We start from the raw sequence: 23,307 nt of genomic DNA on the forward strand, positions 1-23,307 counted from the left end.
AATCGACTGTAGAATAGAAATAGAGAGAAAAGGGGAAAAGGGGAAAGGAGGGATGGGGAGTGATAGCAGGGGGGAGCAGAGTAGAGCAGTACGGCGCAGGGTGTGGCACAGGGTCAGGCAGGTGTGCCCTGACATCACCCCCCCCTTAAGCTGCTTTGCCTCAAAGTGGCTGGGCAGTTCTCTTTTTCTCTCCCTGGGGTGTGGGGGTGTGTTTGATGGAACTCAACTAGGTCGGAGGTGTGGGTCAGGTGGTCACATGTGAGCCATTGGTTTTCCGAGTGTGGCCAGCCTGTATACTTTATGTCAGGGCACACACCCTGACTAGCCCGGACCCGGACCCGCATGTGTGCTCCGCCCTGCACGCTCCGTGCACCGCATGCTCCGGGTGTCATATCCATGCATACCCGATCCTGACCCAACTTCCGGACCTCCTTCTTCACCACCTCCGGAGTCCTACCCTACCGTTGTCCGTTCCGATATTCACCTTCAGTCCCAACACCACACCTCCTCTCACCTCCCATGCCACCTCCACTCCTCCATCCCTCTCCTCTCCTATCTCCATCCGCTCCGATACCCACCTCGGACCAAACACCACCCCTCCCGCCACCCTCCTACTACTCCTCCTCCTACTCCTACACTCCCTCCTCACAACGCCTCCACCCTTCCGTCATCCTCCTGTCAGGGCACACCCGCCTGACCCCACGCTGCACCCCGCACCGTACCACACTACCCCATTATCACTCCCCATCTCTCCTCCCCCATTTTCCCCCTTCTCTCTATCTCTATTTCTATTTCTATTCTACGGTCGATTTCCCTTTCTCCATGTACTACTACATACCTAACCCCACCCCCCTGATCGCCGCATGCGCCGGGCACACTCCCGCCTACTGAGCGGCCACCTCCGGGATCTCCTGCAGAGACACCCAGGGAGGTGTGGCTGTGTGCGGAGATGACGTGGCTTCCTCCACGTGACCCTAGCTGCATGTATATAATAGTGCCTGGGGTGGGAACAGAAGAAGCAGCCTTCTTCTCAACTTCCCACTTCAGCCTAAGTGGTTGGGGACGCTCACCCCACGACGGGATCGCCGCTACGCACAGCTGCTATTCGTCCCACCGAGTCCTGCATGCAGGGACCTCACCGCTTTTGGAGCTGTCCCTGACAGCAGAAGAAGGCTTCAACCTCATCTCCCCCACCTCCCCCGCTATGGTAACCGAAGAGCAGTATGATGAACTGATGTCCCGATTCCACGAGCTCCAGGCCATCGTAGAAAGCCAAGCTCAGAACCAACCCCCAGCTGTGCCTGCACTGGCGCTGGTCCCCGCACCAACACCTGCACCTGCCCCTAGACCCAAACCGCCTAAAGTTGCCCCCCCCCCCCACTGCCTTCTCTGGAGCAGCCAAAGACCTTGACCACTTCAAGGCCGAATGCGGCATATATTTCCATGTCTGAGCAGCGGAATTCCCCAACCCCCTCTCCCAGATCCTCTTTGTCCTGTCCTATATGAAGGGAGGGACTGCAGGGGTGTGGGCGACGCAGCGCACCATCGCGCTACTGACGATGGGCTCCCCCCAACTCACCATGGACGAGTTCAACATGGAACTCGACACCATGTTCCAAGATCCGAACCGCGAGGCCACAGCCAGACAGAAGCTGGCCACTCTGTGGCAGGGCAGCGACTCCGTGGATAAGATCATCCAGGAGTTTGAGATCCTTGGACCCACCTTGCAGCTAGGGGACGTGGGGCTAGTGGACCGCTTCGAACAGGTGATCAACTCCTGGCTCCACGAAAGCATTTACCGCCTCTGCCCCATGCCAATGACCTGGGCTGAGTGGGAACGCGAGGCCAGCCTCCTTGACAACCAGTGGCGGCGTTTCCAGGCAACGCAACCCTGCTTAGCCCCCCACCAGGCCCCCACTCTTGCCCCTGAGACCCCCACTCCCTGCCACTCTCCCGCAGCCACACCCCTTACCCACTGCCGCCACACCCCAGCCCCCCGCGCCCCGCCCCGCGGCAGGAGCAGGGCCACAACCCATGGACCTTGACCGCTCGAGGATCGACCAGAGGCGAAACGGGCTGTGTTACAATTGCAACACACCAGGGCACATCGCGCGGGACTGCCCACAACTGAAAACCCGCCGAGCCAGACGGATGCACCCCAAAGATCTCAGAGCACTCATGGAGGGGCTGAGGAGACAGCTGGTAGATAGACCAGAGGCAGAGGGAGAAGGGCAGGAAGCGGAGGCCCAAGAGGATTTTCAGGAAGGTGACCGGTGAGGGACACGTCCCGGCCCCCTGCAGGCGATAGTACCAACTCATGTAGATACCGTGAGGCACCTAAGTTGGCGCCGACATCTAAATTCCACCAAGTCATCGCCAAGAAAAAGAGGAAAACCGCGTCCTTGAACAGAGAGATACCAAGCGTGGCACCGGAGGTAGCGGTCCCGCCACCTGCCATCTACATGCTGTCGAAGCAACCCCCCAGATCCCTCAACCTAGCCATAAAGCTAACCACCTTGACCTCCCTCGCTACTGTCTCTGTATCAGTGTCAGGAACGTGCCGGAAGCGTATCCGGGTGACCCGCGAGGCGCGCGAGGTCGTCCGGGCTCGTAAGGTCGGAGGGGCGGGACTTTAGCTTCAGCGACTCGGGTGGAGCGCTGCGCTTCGTTCTTACGTTGGTGTCCCAATTTCAGACAGAAGCCTTACGATGAGGATAAGAGTTAGAGGGGAATCCAAGTCGATATACGAACTGAGGTACATCCGGTGTAACCTACACGCGTTATAAACACAAGTAACTAAATGAGAGCGGCCCGGAAGGAGTGGCGGATCAAGCGCGATATTAATGAATGAAGAAAGGAACAAATAATCAGTATCAGCAAACTTGGTCAACAAAAGGAAAGCAAGGAACAATAGGAGGAACAATAGTCCGCAAGCGGACAAAAGAGAAAAGGCCATCCGGCCGTCTAGCAAGCCGTCCGGCTGGGGGCGGACAACAATGAAGTGGGCAACCTAGGTTGGGAGGTACGCGCGCGAGGGAGGAAGTGCGGATGAGGGTGACGGGTGGACGGATGGGTGGACGGATGATGATGATAGCGGGAGGGACGGGCCAAGTGACACTAGGACGCGTAGAGGGAAGTGTCGGATATGTCGGGTCGTGACAATCAGCCCTCCTAGACTCAGGAGCCACCGGGAACTTCGTGAGCCCTGAGTTCGTCAGAAAGCATGGGCTCGAGACAACCCCGCTCCCCCAACCCATCCCTGTCCACAACGTTGATGGGACCCCAAACGAGAACGGTGAAGGAGGAGAACAGAAATCCTATAAAAGGCTGTTCTTTCTTCTGATACTTATATGTTAGTATTGGTACTTTAACTCAACCACTGTAGCGTTTTGGTTGCTTTGTGTATTGATATTTGTATGTGTTACTGATTATTTGTGTGTGTATGAAATTCTCAGGGTTCAATTCACTTGTCTACCTGATTGTTCCACATGAAAATCGTGCTATAGACCTACTATTTTCAGTCGTTTCACCTCTGTCTTGTCACTTTTAACTCGGAGTGACTCCAACCGACTTGACTCAACATCACTATTTCTATTTCTTAACTTCTTCTTAACTTTTTACTGAGGGTTGATCACTTTTACTCAGATGTGATCTGAACTGCACACTTATACTAATAAAACTTAATTTTTATTAGGATGCCTTATGACCTATGAGCCAGAGCATGTAGGGGAGAGGAGTAAAGAAGGAAGAGGGGTCAGACCAGAAAATGCGGTCTTTTATACCTTTCCTAAGGGCTCTGTTTTCACATGTCACTTTACTATTTACATTGCTGAGTAATCTTATATTGAGCTTAGCAATCCTCTTATGTAAGCAATCAGCATCCCATTCTGCTTCTAGAACTTTCTGGAAGTTTTGGTGTGGGAATTAGCCAATTGCATTGCCTAACACCCATCATGACCTTGTTTACCCTTGTTTACTCACTTTATTCTAAGTCACATGTCATGGGGTTATTTGTTAGCTTAAGGGTGTAGCTTTCCGTCGGTATAAACAACAGTAAACTACAAGGATTATTTATGAAGATATGAATTTTTCAAGATTTAATTTTGAGGTTCTCCAGATTGCTTTGGTATTAGCTCATCCGTTTTCTTACAATTAATTCTGGATAAATTATGCCTCGTTCCTGGACTCGAACTCTTTAGTTTCGCATTTCTAGCTCATCCGTTTTAATCTTGTTAAATCCATTTCTCCCTCAATTCTTCAGATTTTAACATGAAATCTTTTCGAACACAGACCTATACTTCAACTCTTTAAGACCGACAAAGATTCATATTTTTTCCTATTTTCCTCGTATAAATATTTCCAATTCTTTCATCTTTTCCTCATACCCGACCATTTTTCATTATGTGAATTCCTTGATTTTCTTCCGATTTCTCTTTGTCATTCGTTTCGTACGTTCGTAAAACTATTTTCCCACGTTGCCACGAATTTCTAATATTTTATTTGATACAGGAAACCTTGTTTTTGTTTTCATGTGAGTTTATTTGCTGTTTTTCTTCATTTTCTGAACCATCTTTTAATCCCTAGACTTGAAAGTTCGCGTAGATACTCAATCCATCGACTCTGTTCTTCAGTATTTTTCCGATATTTTATTTCAATTCATTTTGTTGAGTTATGATTTTATTCCTATTTTTATTTCTGGTCCGTGGAGGTTGTATGATTTTTATCCAATTTTCTGTGATGGTTTCTGGTTGTTTTAGTGTTGTAACTTTTATATTCCTACAATGGGGCCATAACTGAGGAGCTAGAGGCCCTTCTGACATTCGGACGGCACACGGAGTGGGCCCGCTTCGCCATCGCAAACCTGGGGTGGCAGTCCCTCATCATAGGCCATTCGTGGTTGCTGCACCACAACCCAGAGGTAGACTGGACACGGCAAAAGGTCAGTATGTCTTGCTGCCCATCCTCCTGTCAGTCGACGTGAGGACATGCCGACCAGGACCCCGTAGTGGAACCAGGGGACGGGATTTACGCCACTATCATCCCTCTGGGGTGGGGACACGAACTGAGAGCGACCATGACTCTGTCTCAGCGGATGGCCCAGGAAGCCTGCGAACTGGAAGCAGAGCCTGTGCCGTTCGAGGTGCTGGTCCCAGAGCAGTACCAGGACTTCCGGGACGTATTCTCGAAAGAGGCCTTCGACCAGCTGCCCCCACGGAAGCCCTCGGACCACGCAATAGACCTGGTGCCAGATGCCAAGCTCCCAAGAGGGAGGACCTTCCCCCTGTCACGACCAGAGCAGAAGGAACTAGACGAGTTCCTGCACGAGAACTTGTGGAACGGGTGCATACAGGCGTCCAAATCCCCGATGGGAGCCCCAGTCTTCTTTGTCAAGAAGAAGGATGGAACATTGTGCCTAGTCCAGGATTACTGGAAGCTCAACGAGATCATGGTCAAAAACTCGTACCCCCTCCCACTCATTTCGGACGTCCTCGCACGCCTCCGAAATGCCAAGTACTTCTTGGTGCTAGATCTGCGCTGGGGATTTAACAACGTCCGCATCAAGGATGGCGATGAGTGGAAGGCAGCGTTTTCGACCAACTGCAGGCTATTTGAGCCCACCGTCATGTTCTTTGGCCTGTGTAACTCCCCAGTGACCTTCCAAACAATGATGAACAACATCCTCTGGGACTTCATTGACCGGGAGGTCATCATCTGCTACATGGACGACATTTTGATCTTCACTGCCACCCTGGAGGAGCACCGGAGGGTCGTCCGAGAAGTCCTGGAGACGCTGCGGAAGCGGAGACTCTTCTTGAAGCCGGAGAAGTGTAAGTTTGAGCGGAAACGGATCGAGTACCTCGGCCTCATCATCTCCGAGGGAAGCGTCGCGATGGATCCCGTGAAAGTCCACGGAGTTCTCGACTGGCCAATCCCAACCAAGGTCAAAGAAGTACAGTCCTTCTTGGGGTTTGTCAACTTTTACCGCCGGTTTATTAAAGACTTCTCTGAGACCGCCTGCCCCCTCCACGCACTGACTCGCAAAACCAAGGCATGGGCCTGGGGACCAGACAAGGACCATGCTTTCCGTGCCCTTAAAGATGCTGTCACCTCCACCCCAGTCCTCACCTTCCCTGCCGATACAGGTCGCTTCAAACTCGAGTGCGACGCCTCTAACTTCGCCACTGGAGCAGTACTATCCCAGCTCCAGACGGATGGAGAGTTCCACCCTGTAGCCTTCATGTCCAAGGGTTTCACGGATGTAGAGTGTAACTACAAAGTGTATGACAAGGAGATGCTCGCAATAGTGTGCGCCCTCGAGGAGTGGCAGCATTTCCTACAAGCAGTGGAGGAGAAAGTCGAGGTCTACACCAACCACCGCAACTTAGGATATTCCGCACTGCGCAACGGCTGAACCGGTGCCAAGTGCGGTGGTCCCTTTTCCTCTCCCAATTCCACTTCACCCTCATCCACTGCCCCGGGAAACTCATGTGAAAGCCGGACACGCTCTCTCGCCGTGCGGACCACCTGAAAGGCAAGGATGACAATGATGGGCTAACCCTCCAACCTGCTTGGTTTGAGGCCTGTGCAGCGGAGGCAGTCTTGGTGGAGGGTGAGGAGATGACTATCCTCGAGAGGATTAGCAGGGCAAAGGACCTGGATGAAAAGGTGGTGAAGGTGATGCGGGAACTGGGAGAGGGCACGCTGAGGTCGGACGAGTGGGAGAAGCAAGGAGAGCTGGTTCTGTACAGAGGGAAGATATATGTCCCGAAAGACCCACAGCTCCGCCACGACCTAGTGCAGCTACACCACGATGCACGGGCGATGGGACACCCAGGATGGTGGAAAACCCTGGAACTCGTCTCCCGCAACTACTGGTGGCCACGGATGGCGGAGTATGTCGGGCAGTACGTCCATGGGTGTGACACCTGCAACCATGTCAAATCCTTCCCCTCCTGCAAAGTGGGGAAGCTCATTCCGAACAAGATCCCTGCCCACTGCTGGCAGGTGATTTCGGTGGACATGATCGGAGAGCTCCCCGAGTCGAAGGGCTACAACACAGTCCTGGTTGTAGTGGATCGCCTATCCAAACGCATCCATGCAATCCCAACAGTGACAACGGTGGACTCAGCGGGGGTTGCGCGGCTTTTCCTTGAACATGTCTGGAAGCACCATGGCCTCCCCGAGGAAATCCTCAGTGACAGAGGGAGCGCCTTCGTCTCATGATTCTCGAAGGAACTCGCGGACCTCCTCAGCGTCAAGCTCACCCCCTCGATGCCCTACCACCCCCAGACAGATGGGCAGACGGAGAGAGTAAACCAAGAGGTAGAAGCCTACCTCCGGGTATTTGTCAACCACCACCAAGATGATTGGGTGGACTGGCTCCCGCTAGCGGAGTTTGCCTATAACAACCGCGTCCACTCCTCCACTCGCTGCACCCCTTTTGAGCTCGACACTGGCCAACACCCCAGGATGGGGATGGAACCCACACGCACATCCGAGGTAGAAGCCGCTGACGCCTTCTCATCGAAGATGATGAAGATGCAAGAAGAGGCGAAAGCGGCGCTAGAGCACATGGTGGATGAGATGGCCCGCTACTATGATTGGAACTGCGAGGCGGCCCCTACGTACCAAGAAGGCGACCGGGTCTGGCTCAGCACCCAGAACTACACAACTGACTGCCCAACCAAGAAGCTAGACCATAAATGGACTGGCCCCTTCACGATCATTAAAGTTGTCTCCCCCACCACCGTCAAACTCCGGCTCACCACCCGACAAAGAGGGATCCACCCAGTTGTATCCATGATGAACATCAGACCGCACTGCCCCGATGAAATCGCGGAACGCCCCACCAAACCCCGCCCTGGCCCAGACCTTGTAGATGGAGAAGAGGAGTATGAGGTCGACAAAATCCTGGACTCTAAGTGGCTACGCCGAAAACTCTGGTACCTGGTAAAGTATACAGGCTGGCCACACTCAGAAAACCAGTGGCTCACACGCGACCACCTGACCCATGCCTCCAACCTAGTTGAGGAGTTCCACTGAACGCACCCCCACGCCCTGGGGAGAGAGAAGGAGAACTGCCCAGCCACTTTGAGGCGAAGCGGCTTAAGGGGGGGGTGATGTCAGGGCACACCCACCTGACCCCGTGCCGTACTGCACTACCCCGTTATCACTCCCCATCTCTCCTCCCCCATTTTCCCCCTTCTCTTTCTATTTCTATTCTACAGTCGATTTCCCTTTCTCCATGTACTACTACATACCTAACCCCACCCCCCTGATCGCCGCACGCACTGCGCACACTCCCACCTACTGAGCGGCCACCTCCGGGATCTCACACAGAGACACCCAGGGAGGTGTGGCTGTGTGCGGAGATGATGTGGCTTCCTCCACGTGACCCTAGCTGCATGTATATAATAGTGCCTGGGGTGGGAACAGAAGCAGCCTTCTTCTCAACTTCCCACTTCAGGTAAGCACCGTAGCTTTTCCCCTTTAATGATAATCTCAACTTCCCACTTCAGCCTAAGTGGTTGTGGACGCTCACCCCACGATGGGATCGCCGCTACGCACAGCTGCTATTCGTCCCACCAAGTCCCGCACGCAGGGACCTTGCCGCTTTCAGAGCTGTCCCTGACACCTCTGTCAGGGCATGCTGCCACCGCCACTGCTGCTGCCACCTCCTTTCCTTGTGTCTCATCCTCTCATTCTCTCTTCTTTCCTTCTTCTCTTTTTCTATCTTTATACAGACAACCTCTCTTTCTTTCCTACACTTGTAGCATGGACGCGTCTGACGCTGAGCACCCCATAGGGGCACCACAATGCCGGACGTGCCGCACACTCCTACTTGTATTTCCCCTCCAACACTCGGGATCGACTGTGGAGCCACCCATGGTAACCCGGCTTCATCCGGGGGTGACGTGGCACCTCCACATGACCCATTCACACATGTATATAAACTAAGCCGAAGCAGGACCGAAGAAGTAACCTTCTTCTCATTTCCCGCTTCAGGCAAGTACCCTAGTTTAGTCTAGCTTCCCACCCTAATAACAATACAGTCTCACCGCCCTGCTGCTGCCTGGGCCGCTAGCACCGAGCGCTACGCCGCCACCTCCGCCCTCCTCAAGCTGTCCCTGACAACCTCCTACTCTTCTCCTGTCCACTCCGATACTCACCTTCGGACCTGACAACTCTCCCTTCCACCACCCCTTCCCTCTTCCCTCTGGTCCTCTTCCACCGACCTCCTGCCAAGTTACAACCTTCCACTGCTGTCCCATACTTCGTACTCAGGCACCGCTCGTACCTTTGCTCCAAGCCTCCATCATAGCTCCTACCTTGGACTTTGACTCCACCTCGGCCTTAGTCCATTGCATTGGTGACCTCATACTACGTAAACACCATTGCCAATATTCCTCGGACTTTCAACCCCACCTCCGTAACCTCCGTAACCTCCGCAACCCCCAAGCTCCATGGATCATCTTTGGCACTTTCGCTGCTTGTAATGTATCTCTTGCATTTTCCCCTCATCCCTATTTGGACTGCTGCTTCTTCCCATTCTAGCCAGTTAGTGTCAGGGGATGACTCCCAGGTCCCCATGACCCTCCCCTATGGCCCACAGCCTCAGGTCTGGCCAGCCCTACTGTGGGTAAGAAGATGAGAAGGAAGCTAACTTCTCATCTTCCCACAGTGGCCCCAATATCAGCAAAACTTCCGGGGATACCCGGAAGTCACATGAAGGGGTAGGAACCGGGCCCGGAGCATGCGGTGTGCGGAGCGTGCGTGCATGCGGGAAGCACAGCAGGTGGACACGGGTCCGGATGCGGGTCCGGGTCCGGGCTAGTCAGGGTGTGTGCCCTGACAGTTAGACATCTCCCCCATTTCCCCTCATCCTCCTGCCCCTCTGGGCCTTGCCCTCCTTACCTCCTTTCGGATGTATCACAGGTTCTGCCTTATGACCTTCGGTACCGCTCCGCTTCTGTCATCCCTTTGTTCCCGTTCAGATGCTGTAGGTGGGCACAGCCGGTACCACACAAACAAGCCGATTATCGCGATTCTACCACCCACGTCAGGCACCCCACTCCCAAAACACATCTACCGCTGTTCCATATATCCCTTCCACGTTTTCCATATTTCTTTCGATTTTTTCAAGCCATTCCTGACCACGGACAACCATCAGTTTCCAAATTAGGTAACTGTCACCCGCATATTCCGCCGCTTCCTCCATATCTCCATCAATTCTCCACCGATCCGGACGAATTTGGTATCGTTGGAAAGCCCTTGTTAACACGGGTCGAACGATGTTACGAGTGACGCATTTGGTTCAGCGGTTGAGGCGATCGCCATGTTTCTTTATTTCCTTAACAACGTTAATATTTCTTTGATATTGCTTTTTTCTTGAGTGTTCCTTGTGGATCTGTTGCTGTCCTAAACCTGTCGGATCATTTGGATTTCCATGCATACTTTTTTCATATTTATAGTTACCCTCTTTCCTGTATTTACAAAAGAGGACTCCCCCAAGAGAGAGGTGCTCCCCAACAAGAACATGAAGTTCTAGCAAAGTTTACCAGCACCCAGAGCGGCGAATACGAAGCCAAAGAGGCTCAAGACATAGTGCAGGGACAGAGTTCCCATCAGTTTGATTTCTAGTGAGATGGACGAGATTTATCATTTTGTCAGGGCACACCCGCCTGACCCGGCCCCACCCGGCCCCACTTCACCCGGTACCCCGCCACCCAGTCCTCCCCTACCTCCTTCCCCCCTTCTTCTTTCTTTCTTCCTCCATTCCACTCTCTCTTTACTTGTCTCACCTTCTCTTTATTTTCTCTTTATTCTACACGGACGACCTTTCCTTGTATCAATGTACCATTGACCCACCTGCAGCGCGCTCATGACACGCCCAGCCCGGGCGCCTCGGGCGACCCCCGCTATGTCCAGCTCGCGCGCCCACAGCGGACGCCCTCGGGATCTCCCACGGGGACACCCGGGTGACTACGGCTGTATGTGAGGATGACGTGGCACCCGTCATGTGACCTAAGCCGCATGTATATAAACATACCTGAAGTGGGAACCGAAGAAGTAGCCTTCTTCTCACCCTTTTCCACTTCAGGTAAGTAACATAGTATCCCCTTTTAATAATAATAACACCCTTTTCCACTTCAGTCTAAGTGGCCAGGGACTGCCTCCTGAGCTGGGCCTGCCAGTACGCATGCCCGCTCCACACCCCGCGAGGCTTCTAGTGTCGGGCGTCTCACCCGGGCCTCCTCTACCCCGGACGCGTCCCTGACACATTTTTATCACACCGCACCCGGACCATTTCCCCCCCCCTTCATCATCATCTGAACCTCCCCTGAGCATTCCCAACTCTGTGGCCCTCTCTCTTTCTTGTTAGGGTGGTAGATCCCTTGCCCCCTTACAACGCCTTTGTTCCGATTCAGATCCCCTTTGTTTCCTTGTGCTATTGCCCCCTCCATTATATATATTGGTGCTTGTACATACTTGTTTTAGTCCTTAGTCTAAAATCGACCTGAAATGCCCCCTAGAGACTTCCTGCTCGCCTACTGTGAAATTAAGGACCAAATGGACAAACAGCAATGGCACAGCGCTCCGCTTGAGTCGCTGAGGCCTGTTAGAAACGGGCGGATACAGATGACTCCAGAGTGGAATCGGAGACTTAGCGTGGAGGGACCTTGGCCTCAGCGACTCAAGTGGAGTGCTGTGCCATTGCTGTTTGTCCATTTGGTCCTTAATTTCACAGTAGGCAAGCAGGAAGTCTCTAGGGGGCATTTTCAGGTCAGCAGAAGAGTACCAGAGGGAGGAGAGAGGAGAATGGTAAGAGGGAAGGAGTGGCGGAAAGGAGAGTTGTCTGGTCCGAAGGTGAATATCGGAGCGGACGGGGAAAGTGTAGGGGGGGTGACGGAAGGGTGGCGGTGTTGTGAAGGAGGAGCGGAGTAGGAGGAGGAGGAGTAGTGGTCGCATGGGAGGTAGAAGGAGGTGTGTTGCCAGGACCGAAGGTGAGTATTGGAACGGGCAGCAGTAGGGTATGACTCCGGAGGTGAAGAGGGTGGAGGTCCGGAAGTTGGGTCGGGGTCAGGTATGCATGGATATGACAGGCCAAGGTCCCTCCTTGCTAAGTCTCCAGTTCCCCTCTGGAATCGTCCACCTGTCAGGGCACACCCCACCTGACCCTGCACCGCGCCACCCTACTCCACTCCCCCGCTATCACTCCCTGTTTCTTCTTTCCCCTTTCCTTCTTTCTTTCTATTTCCGTTCCATGGTTGACTTCCCCTTCTCTATGTATTACTACACACCTAACCCCACTCCCCCGATTGCCGCACCCGCCGTGCACATTCCCACTCACCCCTCCGGGATCTCCCGTGGAGATACCCAGGGGAGTGTGGCTGTGTGCGGAGATGATGTGGCTCCTCCCACATGACCCCAACCGCATGTATATAATAGTGCCTGGGGTGGGAACAGAAGAAGCAGCCTTCTTCTCAACTTCCCACTTCAGACTAAGTGGTCAGGGACGCTCACCCTGCAACGGGACTGCCACTATGCATCTATGCATAGCCGACACCTGTCCCATCAAGTCCCTTGCACCAGGACCTCACCGCTTTTGGAGCTGTCCCTGACAGCAGAAGAAGGCTTTAACCTCATTTCCCCCGCCTCCCCTATCTCTCCCACTATGGTGACCAAAGAGCAGTATGACAAGCTGCTGTCCTGATTTCAGGAGCTTCAGGCCATTGTAGAGAGCCAAGCCCAGAACCAACCCCCAGCTGCACCCACACCAGCACCAGTGCCCACACCAGCACTTACACCCACCCCCAGACCCAAACTGCCTAAAGTTGCCCCCCCCCACCCCCTTCTCTGGAGCAACCGAAGACCTAGACCACTTCAAGGCTGAATGCGGCATATACTTCCACGTTCAGGTGGCGGAGTTCCCCAATGCCCTCTCCCAAATCCTCTTTGTCCTGTCTTACATGAAGGGAGGAACTGCTGGGGCGTGGGTGACACAGCGCACCATCGCACTACTAACAATGGGTTCCCCCAGGCTCACCATGGATGAGTTCAACATGGAACTTGACGCCATGTTCCAAGACCTGAACCACGAAGCCACAGCCAGGCAGAAGCTGGCCACCCTGCGACAAGGCACTGACTCTGTGGACAAGGTCATCCAAGAGTTCGAGATCCTCGGCCCCACCTCATGGCTAGGAGATGTAGGACTGGTAGACCACTTCGAACAGGCGATCAACTCCCAGCTCTGAGAAAGCATCTACCGCCTCTGCCCCATGCCGATGACCTGGGCCGAGTGGAAGCATGAGGCCACCCTCCTGGACAATCAGTGGTGACGCTTCCAGGCAATGCAGCCCCACTCCCTACCACCTTCCTGCAAGCTCACCCAGCCCCCGCACCGCCATGCCCCCCACCTGCCGTTGCACCGCTGCCTCCCGCAGCCTGCCCTGCGGTGGGGGGAGGGCTGCAACCCATGGACCTCGATTGCTTGAGGACTGACCAAAGACAAAATGGGCTTTGCTACAATTGCAATGCACCAGGGCACATCACGCAAGACTGCCCACAACCGAAAATCTGCCAAGCCAGACAGATGCACCCGGAGGACCTCAGGGCACTCATGGAGGGGCTGAGGAGGCAGCTAGTGGATGAGCCAGAGATGGATAGAGGGGAAGGGCAGGAGGTAGAAGCCCAAGAGGATTTTCAGGAAAGCATCCGGTGAGGGATGTGTCCTGGCCACCTGCAGGCGATAGTACCAACTCGTGTAGATACTGTGAGGCGCCTAAGTCAGCACTGACATCTAAATTCCACCAAGTCATTGCCAAGAAAAAGAGGAAAACCGCATCCTTGAGCAGAGAGATACCAAGTGCGGCACCGAAGGTAGCAGTCCCACCACCTGCCATCTACATGCTGTCAAAGCAACCCCCCAGATCCCTCAACCTAGCCGTAAAGCTGACTACCTTGACCTCCTTCGCTACCATCTCTGTATCAGCCCTCCTGGACTTGGGAGCCACTGGGAACTTCGTAAGCCCCGAGTTTGTCAGAAAGCATGGGCTCAAGACAACCCCACTCCCCCAACCCATTCCTGTCCACAACGTCGATGGGACCCCAAATGAGAACGGGGCCATAACTGAGGAACTAGAGGCCCTCCTGACATTTGGATGGCACATGGAGTGGGCCTGCTTCGCCGTTGCAAACCTTGGATGGCAGTCCCTCATCATAGGACACTCGTGGTTGCTGCACCACAACCCAGAGGTAGACTGGATGCAGCAAAAGGTCAGTATGTCTTGCTGCCCATCCTCCTGTTGGCTGACGTGAGGACACGCTGACCAAGACCCTGTAGTGGAACCAGGGGATGGGATTTATGCTACTATCATCCCTCCAGGGTGGGGACACGAACTGAGAGTGACCATGACACCATCTCAGCAGATGGCCCAGGAGGCCCGCAAACCAGAAGCAGAGCCTGTGCCGTTTGAGGTGCTAGTCCCAGAACAGTACCAGGACTTCCGGGACGTATTCTCGAAGGAGGCCTTCGACCAGCTGCCCCCACGGAAGCCCTGGGACTATGCAATAGACCCGGTGCCAGATGCCAAACTCCCGAGGGGGAGGACCTTCCCTCTGTCACGACCAGAACAGAAGGAACTAGACGAGTTCCTACATGAGAACCTGCAGAATGGGCGCATATGGGCGTCCAAATCCCTGATGGGAGCCCCAGTCTTCTTCGTCAAGAAGAAGGATGGATCGTTGCGCCTAGTCCAAGATTACCAGAAGCTCAACAAGATCACAGTCAAAAACTCGTACCCCCTCCCACTCATTTCGGATGTCCTTGCATGCCTCCGAAATGCCAAGTACTTCTCAGCACTAGATCTGCACTGGGGATTTAACAATGTCTGCATCAAGGACGGCGACGAGTGGAAAGTGGCGTTTTCAACCAACCATGGGCCATTCAAGCCCACTGTTATGTTTTTTGGCCTGTGTAACTCCCCAGCAACTTTCCAAACAATGATGAACGACATCCTTGTCAGGGACAGCTCCGAAAGCGACGAGGTCCTGGCGTGAGGGACTCGATGGGACAGACGTCGGCTATGCGTAGCGGTGGTCCCGTTGCAGGGTGAGTGTCCCCGACCACTTAGTCTGAAGTGGGAAGTTGCATTATCATTAAAGGGGAGAAGCTACAGTACTTACCTGAAGTGGGAAGTTGAGAAGAAGGCTGCTTCTTCTGTTCCCACCCCAGGCGCTATTATATACATGCGGTTAGGGTCATGTGGGGGAAGCCATGTCATCTCCGCACACAGCTGCACCTCCCTGGGTGTCTCCACAGGAGATCCTGGAGGTGGCCGCTCAGCAGGCAGGAGTGCGCATGGCACATGCAGCGATCAGGGGAGTGGGGTCAGGTATGTAGTGGTACATGGAGAAAAGGGAAATCGACTGTAGAATGGAAATAGAGAGAAAAGGGGAAAAGGGGAAAGGAGGGATGGGGAGTGATAGCAGGGGGGAGCGGAGTAGAGCAGTACAGCATGGGGTGCAGTGCAGGGTCAGGCAGGTGTGCCCTGACAGTTTCCTCACATTGAGGAAATACTGATTTACACAATAGTATTGTTATATGTAATTACAGGTCAAACTCAAACAGAATCCATGCACAGAACTGCATGAGTGTCTCAATTGAGTCAGCATTGAGTGAAGCCTGGTGCAAGGATATGAGATCATGGCCTCCTGAAAGTGATCTCTCTACAAGAACCAAGCCACCTTATGGGAGTGTGTGAGGAAGGGATGGGTTTCAGGGTGGTGATGCATGCTGTGCACGCTTTCTTTATTATGTGTTTATTCCTTTTTATTCCTTGATGTGTCAGGGCCCGGCTTCTGTCCAGGGGTGGCCCTACCTCAGAGCTGGACACTTGCGGTGTCCCAGGCAGCCAGGTGCTGGATCCTATCCCAAGCTCCTTGTGAGGCCCTGGCCCATGTCTATATTCCGCCCACAACATCAATTGATGTTGTGTTGTCTGATAATTATGTTGCGACACTAATTTAGCATCACGGAAGCTTCTCTATTTATTTGTGCTGAGAATGCATTAGAATGTATATAAACCCTTGGGGTAGCTGTAAAAGGCAGATCAGCCTTTACTTCTACCCCATCAATATACAGCAACTAAAAGCGTATATCTAGATGGACCATCTGAGTCCTGAGGTGAATGGGGAATGGAATGTACCTGTCAGGGCATACCTGCCTGACCCCACACCGCAGCCTGCACCGCCCTGCCCTACTCCGCTCCCCTGCTACCACCCCTCTTTCTTCCTTCTTCCCCTTTCTTCTTTCTCTCTATTTCTGTTCTATGGTCGACTTCCCTTCTCTCTATGTATCACTACACATCTGATGCCACTCCCCCAATCGCTGCACCCACCATGCACATCCCCACCTGCACAGTGGCACACCTCCGGGATCCCCCACGGAGACACCCAGAGGAGTGCAGCTGTGTGCGGAGATGACATGGCTTCCCCCACGTGACCCTGACTGCCTGTATATAATAGCACCTGGGGTGGGAACAGAAGAAGTAGCCTTCTCTCAATTTCCCACTTCAGGTAGGTACTGTAGAACTCCCCTTTAATGATAACTCAATTTCCCACTTCAGACTAAGTGGTCGGGGATGCTCACCCATGACGGGATTGCCGCTATGCACAGCCGATACTTGTCCCACCAAGTCCCTTGCACCAGGACTTCGCCGCTTTCGGAGCTGTCCCTGACAGTACCGTCCCCAAAACAAGTAAGAAACCCTTCACTTTTTTATGCTATATTTTCCTTTCCATTCTCAGCACCATGTTACCGGTGCCGAAACTCCATTTGGCAATGTGTGCATTGTCGGCCCCTGACAACGTGTGACTTTGATCAAGTTCTCATGTGAACTTGTTGAACGACTCAACACATCCTCTTGATGTTGAGATACAACACCAGGAGCATGTCTAACGCTCCCACCAACACGGCTGGCCCCTCCACTGGCTGTAGGGTGGAAGATGACACCACCTCAAGTGATGGTGGTGATCTGGGCCTGCAGGGGCCCAGCGACGTGTCTCAGATGCGTTGAATCTATCTGAGAGATGTTGACCAAGTTACAACGTCTGAAGCCCTCATAGCTGAGACTCTCGCAGCATACGTCCCAAGGCACACGTCGCATCCTCCATCCCCAACCCACTCCCTCGCATCTGAAACGGCATGGGTGTTGGGAAATCGCATCAACCAAGTCGATGAAGACATCGCTGACTTGAGGGGTGATGTCCATAACATGAATACCCAGATCTCTGGGAATAGCGATAACATTGCTCATTTAGACCGCAACATCATTAAAGTGGAAGAAAGACTAAACAAGAAACTAAACGAAATTCTCCTTGTGCTCTCTCGATGCGACGAGCCAAAGCCACCTGCAGTAATGGTGGAAAACCCACCTCCAAACCCATCAACCAATGGGGATCCCATTGTCATCTCTGAGCAGATGAAAGAACCCACTGTTGAGGTGCAAGCGCCCCAAGAGGTTCCTGTAGTCCCCATCAATCAAACGGGTCAACCAATCATTGGGGTCCCAGTACCTGAAGGGATCCCCACTGCCACTGCCATCATCACAGAGGCAGCAAATTCATGCCTGTTTGTCAAGGTACAAGAACCCAACGGACAATCTGTTCCCATCTTTAGTGGAACTAAGCCACCTACCCTGTTGACAGCACCAGTAACCACTGATGCCAAGGGGAAAGGTAGGGAGATCGACCCAGGACAACTGACTGGATCGTCGACTGCAGGGGAGAGTGGAGTTTTCCCACTCCATTTCAGGCCAGGTTTTGTACCTGCACTGTTCACTCTGTCGTTGCAACCCATGCACAGTGGGGTGAAGATACTGTCATATCCATCCCCGGCCATTGACTTCCGATCCCTCCGACTCCTCCGCTCTACCTCCGCTCCTTCTTCACTAACCTTGGAGCTCCCGTATTCCGCAATTCCCTCGGTACCCCTCGATGGTCACCACCCCCTCCTTTCAATTTATTACCTACGCCTCCCTAAGTATGGAGCCCTGAAGGCTTCTGGACAGCTCCGATGTCCGCTAGCGCACTCCCACCTCCGCTGGGCAATACACTCGCTTGCCCTGCAGAGCCCACCTTCGGGCCTATCCCTCCTTTCCGTTTCTGGGTTATTGCCTGCCTTTCCATTGTAACGGGTCTATTGCCTCGACTCGAGACAGAGAGAAGGGGGAGGGTGGTAGTGTGCACGGGTGTGGTTCGTGAGGCCGGGTCTTGGTCCATGGGCGCTACTGAGTCTGCAAAAACCTCAAACAAACACTCACCTACGTCTCTCTTGGACGTCAAGGCTGAGTATTATGATGTGAGGGGTCTTAGACGTGAGCAACTAGCTCAGAGGGGGCATTAGGGTCGTGGATGGTGTCTTTGCCACTTGGATGCAACTTCTGCTTGTCCCTTCACGGGTCTATTCAATACTAACTTGTTATGTACAAGTTGTTATCTAGTTTATATATGTTTGAAATGAAATGAATGGACTGGGGGAATGTAAACGGGCCGTTAGGCAACCGTAAATGATGAATATCCAATTGGGAACAAAGAAACAATAAAAGAAATATGAATGAATGGGGAACATATCATAACGGGTCCGAAATGGGAAATGTAAAAGTTAACTCCGCAACGCTTCGCCACAGCGCCCGCCTATCCTCCCGTCAGCAACCTCCTCGTCTCCAGCTTTCCAATGAGCCCCTATTCGTCCCATTTGGTGCAGTAGTTGTTGAGATGTGGCCATTGACAGGTGCTGTCAAGACCACGTGAGACTCTACTCCGTGCTGAACCATCCAGGCATGGGATTACCATTCTGGGAAATGCTCCGAGGGTGAAGAAGGAAGGTAGAGCATCACTATCGGGTGGAAAAATGGCTGGGTTGTATGTGTAGGTATGGAGATCTGGAGAGGGGGTGAAATTGGCGGCGTGGTTGGGCGTGGGAATTTTGCTTGGGGTTGTCGGGAATGATGGGGAAAATAGGGAAAAATAAGGAATGAGTTTGTGGAGTGTTGGATAGTAATAGAATGAACATCGGGAGCGTCAGAGGGTATGTGGTATATGTTGGTGGCCAAATTCCGCAGAATCCGACTTTTTGCGGTACACGGAGTTGTCCCCACAACACCGTTAACCCCGTAACCCGACTCGTCGGTAATATTCAATCAGCTAATGTTTAACCCCATTAGCTCCGCTCAGCTTGGCTCCGCCATTTCCGGACCCGCCCTCGCTGTAACTATATATATACTCAACTTGTACATAGGTTACACCTCAGTAATAAAATCGACTAGAGTTTACCCCCTTTGAGTTCTGGTTGCCAGTTAGTAAGTTAGGGCACAGACGTGTTACTTGGCACAGAGCTCCTGGCACAAGTCGCTGAGGCCAAAGCCCTCCGCCATGGAGACTGTTACAGGAATGGGTTCCGGGGAACCCAACCTGAGCCGTTCGGCTCACTAATGGAGGTGGCTGCATAGCTGTCAGAGGGAGAGCAGAATAGGATGAGTGTATGGAAGTACAACCTGTGTGTTAGCCAACGGTAACTTGGCGTTCCTGGGAGCATACCGGTAGCGAGTATGATGTGGGCTCCTTGAGGGAGCCACCTGGCTGTCTGCTAACGGGGACTTGGCACTCCTGGGAGCGTGCCGGTAGCGGGTGTGCTGGGAGTGTTTGGCTAGCGGTGACTTGGCACTCAATGGAGCGTACCGGTAGTGAGGGATACTGGGACTCCCAAAGGGAGTCACCCAGCTGGTGGCTATCGATGACTTGGCGCTCATGGGAGCATACCGGTAGCGGGAGTTGTTGGGGAAAGCGGGCTGGTGGACCAGTGCACGGTAGTGGGTGACCATGGGAAGTGGGACCCGCGGGTGCGTGGCCAGGCATCCTGGAGCTGCCTGGACCGTATCCTTCTCCTGAGGAGGTGGGATAGGCTACAGTTCCTGATAGGGAACTTCTGGTTGGATGGGAGTAACCACTCAACCACCCGGTGGACTGGTGGGAGTGGGCAGCAGGAGGTTGGGCATGGGAATGCCCTCCTCGCTGCGGTTTTGTCATGGAGAGGAGGAATAGGGAGGTGGACATGGTTCCAGGGTTACAGGTTGAGTTTACAGTGGTGACACAATGGTGAGGATGTTACAATTGCGGTACAAGGTTTGTGGGTTATGTATTTGATGATGAGAACAGTTCCGGCATCTGCCTTATACATCATATGACTTCTAACTATCTAATATAAAAATCATAATGGTCAAAGGAAGTCCCTTGAAACTCAACAAATCCCCCAGCCAGCACCAAAACCCAGTGGGAAAGCTTGGCATGGGGTTTGACAAAGAAATAAAGTTGAAGGGGCTAAGGTTTGATTGTCTATAGTCACGGACCATAAGATTCTAGGTCCATTCCCATAACAGAGACACTCCTTCATCTCAACCCGGTCTCTGACAGTATTTTATTACTCCCTGACTAGTACACATCTTGTATGGCACCAAAAGCCCCTCGCACTCATTCGCAACTATGCACATTAGTTCCCAACTCTGCCTCACCATCCCCAGAACCCTCACAGCCTGGTCCTAGTCGATTGGCAAGAAACCCAGTTGAGTTTTGAAGCTTTTCTAATCTTGAAACCCCTCTCCCATCGACTCCGATCATGCACCCCGTTAGGAATCGATCACCAGTTGCAGATTCCGACTTCGGAGACACCATGGAACAACCCATAGACCCCATCCACTTCTTTGGACTCGGTTCCGAGGTCCCCAACTTTGTCGACCCTCCTCCTGCTGATCCTCCCATCCCCACTGTCCCAACCACTGATGATGCTGAACCCATCCCCAACATGGCTATTGCACAATTAGCCCAAGCCATTGCCAGCTTGGCTTGTCACACCGGTCCTCCACCACCTCCACCACCCTCTGCTCTCCGGACCAAGGTCCGTGAACCCGAACAGTTCGATGGGAAAGATCCCCAAGAACTCCGAGTATTTCTGGTCCAATGCGAACTCAATTTCCAGGACCGTCCCCTCGCTTTTGCTAGTGACCATGCTAAGGTCATCTTTGCACAGTCCTACCTCAAGGGAATGGCCCTCGATTGGTTTGAGCCGGATCTATTATTCGACCAAAATTCTATGCTTCATCCGTGATGGATGAATAACTATCAAGAGTTCGTCAACGAACTCCAAACCAACTTCGGTCCTCACAATCCTGTGGGCGATGCCGAAGTACAACTAATGACCCTGGACATGAAGGACGGGCACCACATCAATAAGTACGTTGTCGAGTTCAACCGACATGCCTCTCAACTTCATGGTTACAGGGCCGCGCTTCGTCATTTCTTCTATAATGGGTTGCCGGAACATATCAAGGACGATATTGCCAGAGTAGGTAAACCTTCTACCCTTTTGGAACTTCGCATCTTGTCACAAACTCTTGATGCACGCTATTGGGAGCGTAAATCTGAAGTTACATGTCACGTGAAACCCTCTTCCTCTAACGTTTTCGACAAGTCCAACGCTGCTTCTCGTTCCGACCCCGTCCCTTCCTCCTCCTCTTTCAACTCCGCTTCCGGTAGTAAGCCTCCGAAGGACAATAAGAAGTCCGAGGCTAGCTCTGCTAAACCGGGCCTTTTGTCTAAACTCGGAGACAACAGCAAGCTCACGCCACAAGAGCGTAAGCACCGTCTCGATGAGAAACTTTGTATGTTCTGCAGCCAGTCTGGCCATATGGTCAAGGATTGCCCCAAGTCTTCTTCTCACGCCTCTAAGGCCTGTTCGGCCCAGACCGAGGAGCAAGGATCCGCTTCCGCAGAAGCAAAAAATTAGTCCGCACCCCTGTGGACTCTGCACAGACCGGGGGTTTCGATCCTTCCTCCCATGCGCTCAAAGAAGTGCATTTAAACGCATCTTCCATCTCCGACTTATCCTCCCTTCATATTTCCATTTCTTTTTCTCTTTCAAATGGTCTATTTTCTCCTCTCAATGTTGACCCTTCGGTTAATGTTCTACCCATTGTAGATAGTGTTGCTGATGTACCACTCTCTCCTCTGCCCCCTCCGACTACTTCCGTAGATCGATCCACCTCTCTCTGCTTCTCTTCTTTCTCTTCTCCTGTTTCTCCTCCGTCCAATGATAGGACACAAAATTAACTTTTCCGCTCCTATGAGAACGTACCCACACTCATAGACTCTGGGTCTTCGGACTGCTTCATCGACAACACATTCATAAAGAAGTTGTCCTTGAAGACATATCAGATTAAACCCCTACAACTACACCTATTCGATGGTAGCACCAACTCAATCATAACCCATGCTGTTGATATTCCCCTCCGTTTCGCTTCCGGAAACATCACCCCCACGACTTTCTTTGTCACATCACTGGATGGATCATGTTCCCTAGTCCTAGGACACAACTGGCTTACCTGCTACAATCCGTTGATTGACTGGGTCTCAAGCAGTATTATGTTCCAAACTTCCGAACCTACCAAGACAGTTACTCCGAGCTCTCCCCTGTCGCCTCTGGCACCACTGCCATCATCTGACATCCAACCATCTGATGTTTCGCCAGCACCTCAGTCACAGGCTCCCACTCCTCCGTTACCATCTATCGAGTTCGTCAGCCGTTCCGCATTCGCAATGGCTTGTCGACTTGAAGGATCGGTATCCTTCAGCCTAACCATCCCTTCCGAGGAAAGCCGCTTGAGGGCTGCCTCATCCCACACCGATTCCGTTGACCTCTCAGCTGTTCCGAAGGAGTATCACAAGTTTGTGGATGTGTTCAGTAAGAGCAAAGCCTCGATGCTGGCACTGCACCGTGAGCACAACCTAAAGATCGACCTTGAGGAAGGCACTTCCCCACCCTTGGGTACTATGTACTCTCTCTCTACTTCGGAACTCGAGGCCCTCTGGGCATTCTTAGATGAACACCTGGCCTCTGGGTTCATTCGTCCCGCTACTTCCGCTCATGCAGCACCAGTCCTCTTCGTCCACAAGAAGGACGGATCCCTCCATCTTTGCGTTGACTTCCGAGGGCTGAACAAGATCACCAAAAAGGATCGCTACCCACTCCCCCGCATCTCCGACCTCCTTGATGCACCTAGCCATGCTACAGTCTACACCAGACTCGACCTCTGGCATGCTTACCACCTGGTTTGCATTGCAGCAGGCAACAAATGGAAGACCTCCTTCTGCACGCGCTATGGTTCCTATGAGTGGCTTGTCATGCCATTCGGTCTCACAAATGCACCCACGGCCTTCCAGCGATTCGTCAACATGATCTTTGCCGACCTCTTG

The sequence above is a fragment of the Cantharellus anzutake genome (assembly GCF_015039405.1).
Source record: "Cantharellus anzutake strain C23 chromosome Unknown EI90scaffold_63, whole genome shotgun sequence".
Taxonomy (NCBI): domain Eukaryota; kingdom Fungi; phylum Basidiomycota; class Agaricomycetes; order Cantharellales; family Hydnaceae; genus Cantharellus; species Cantharellus anzutake.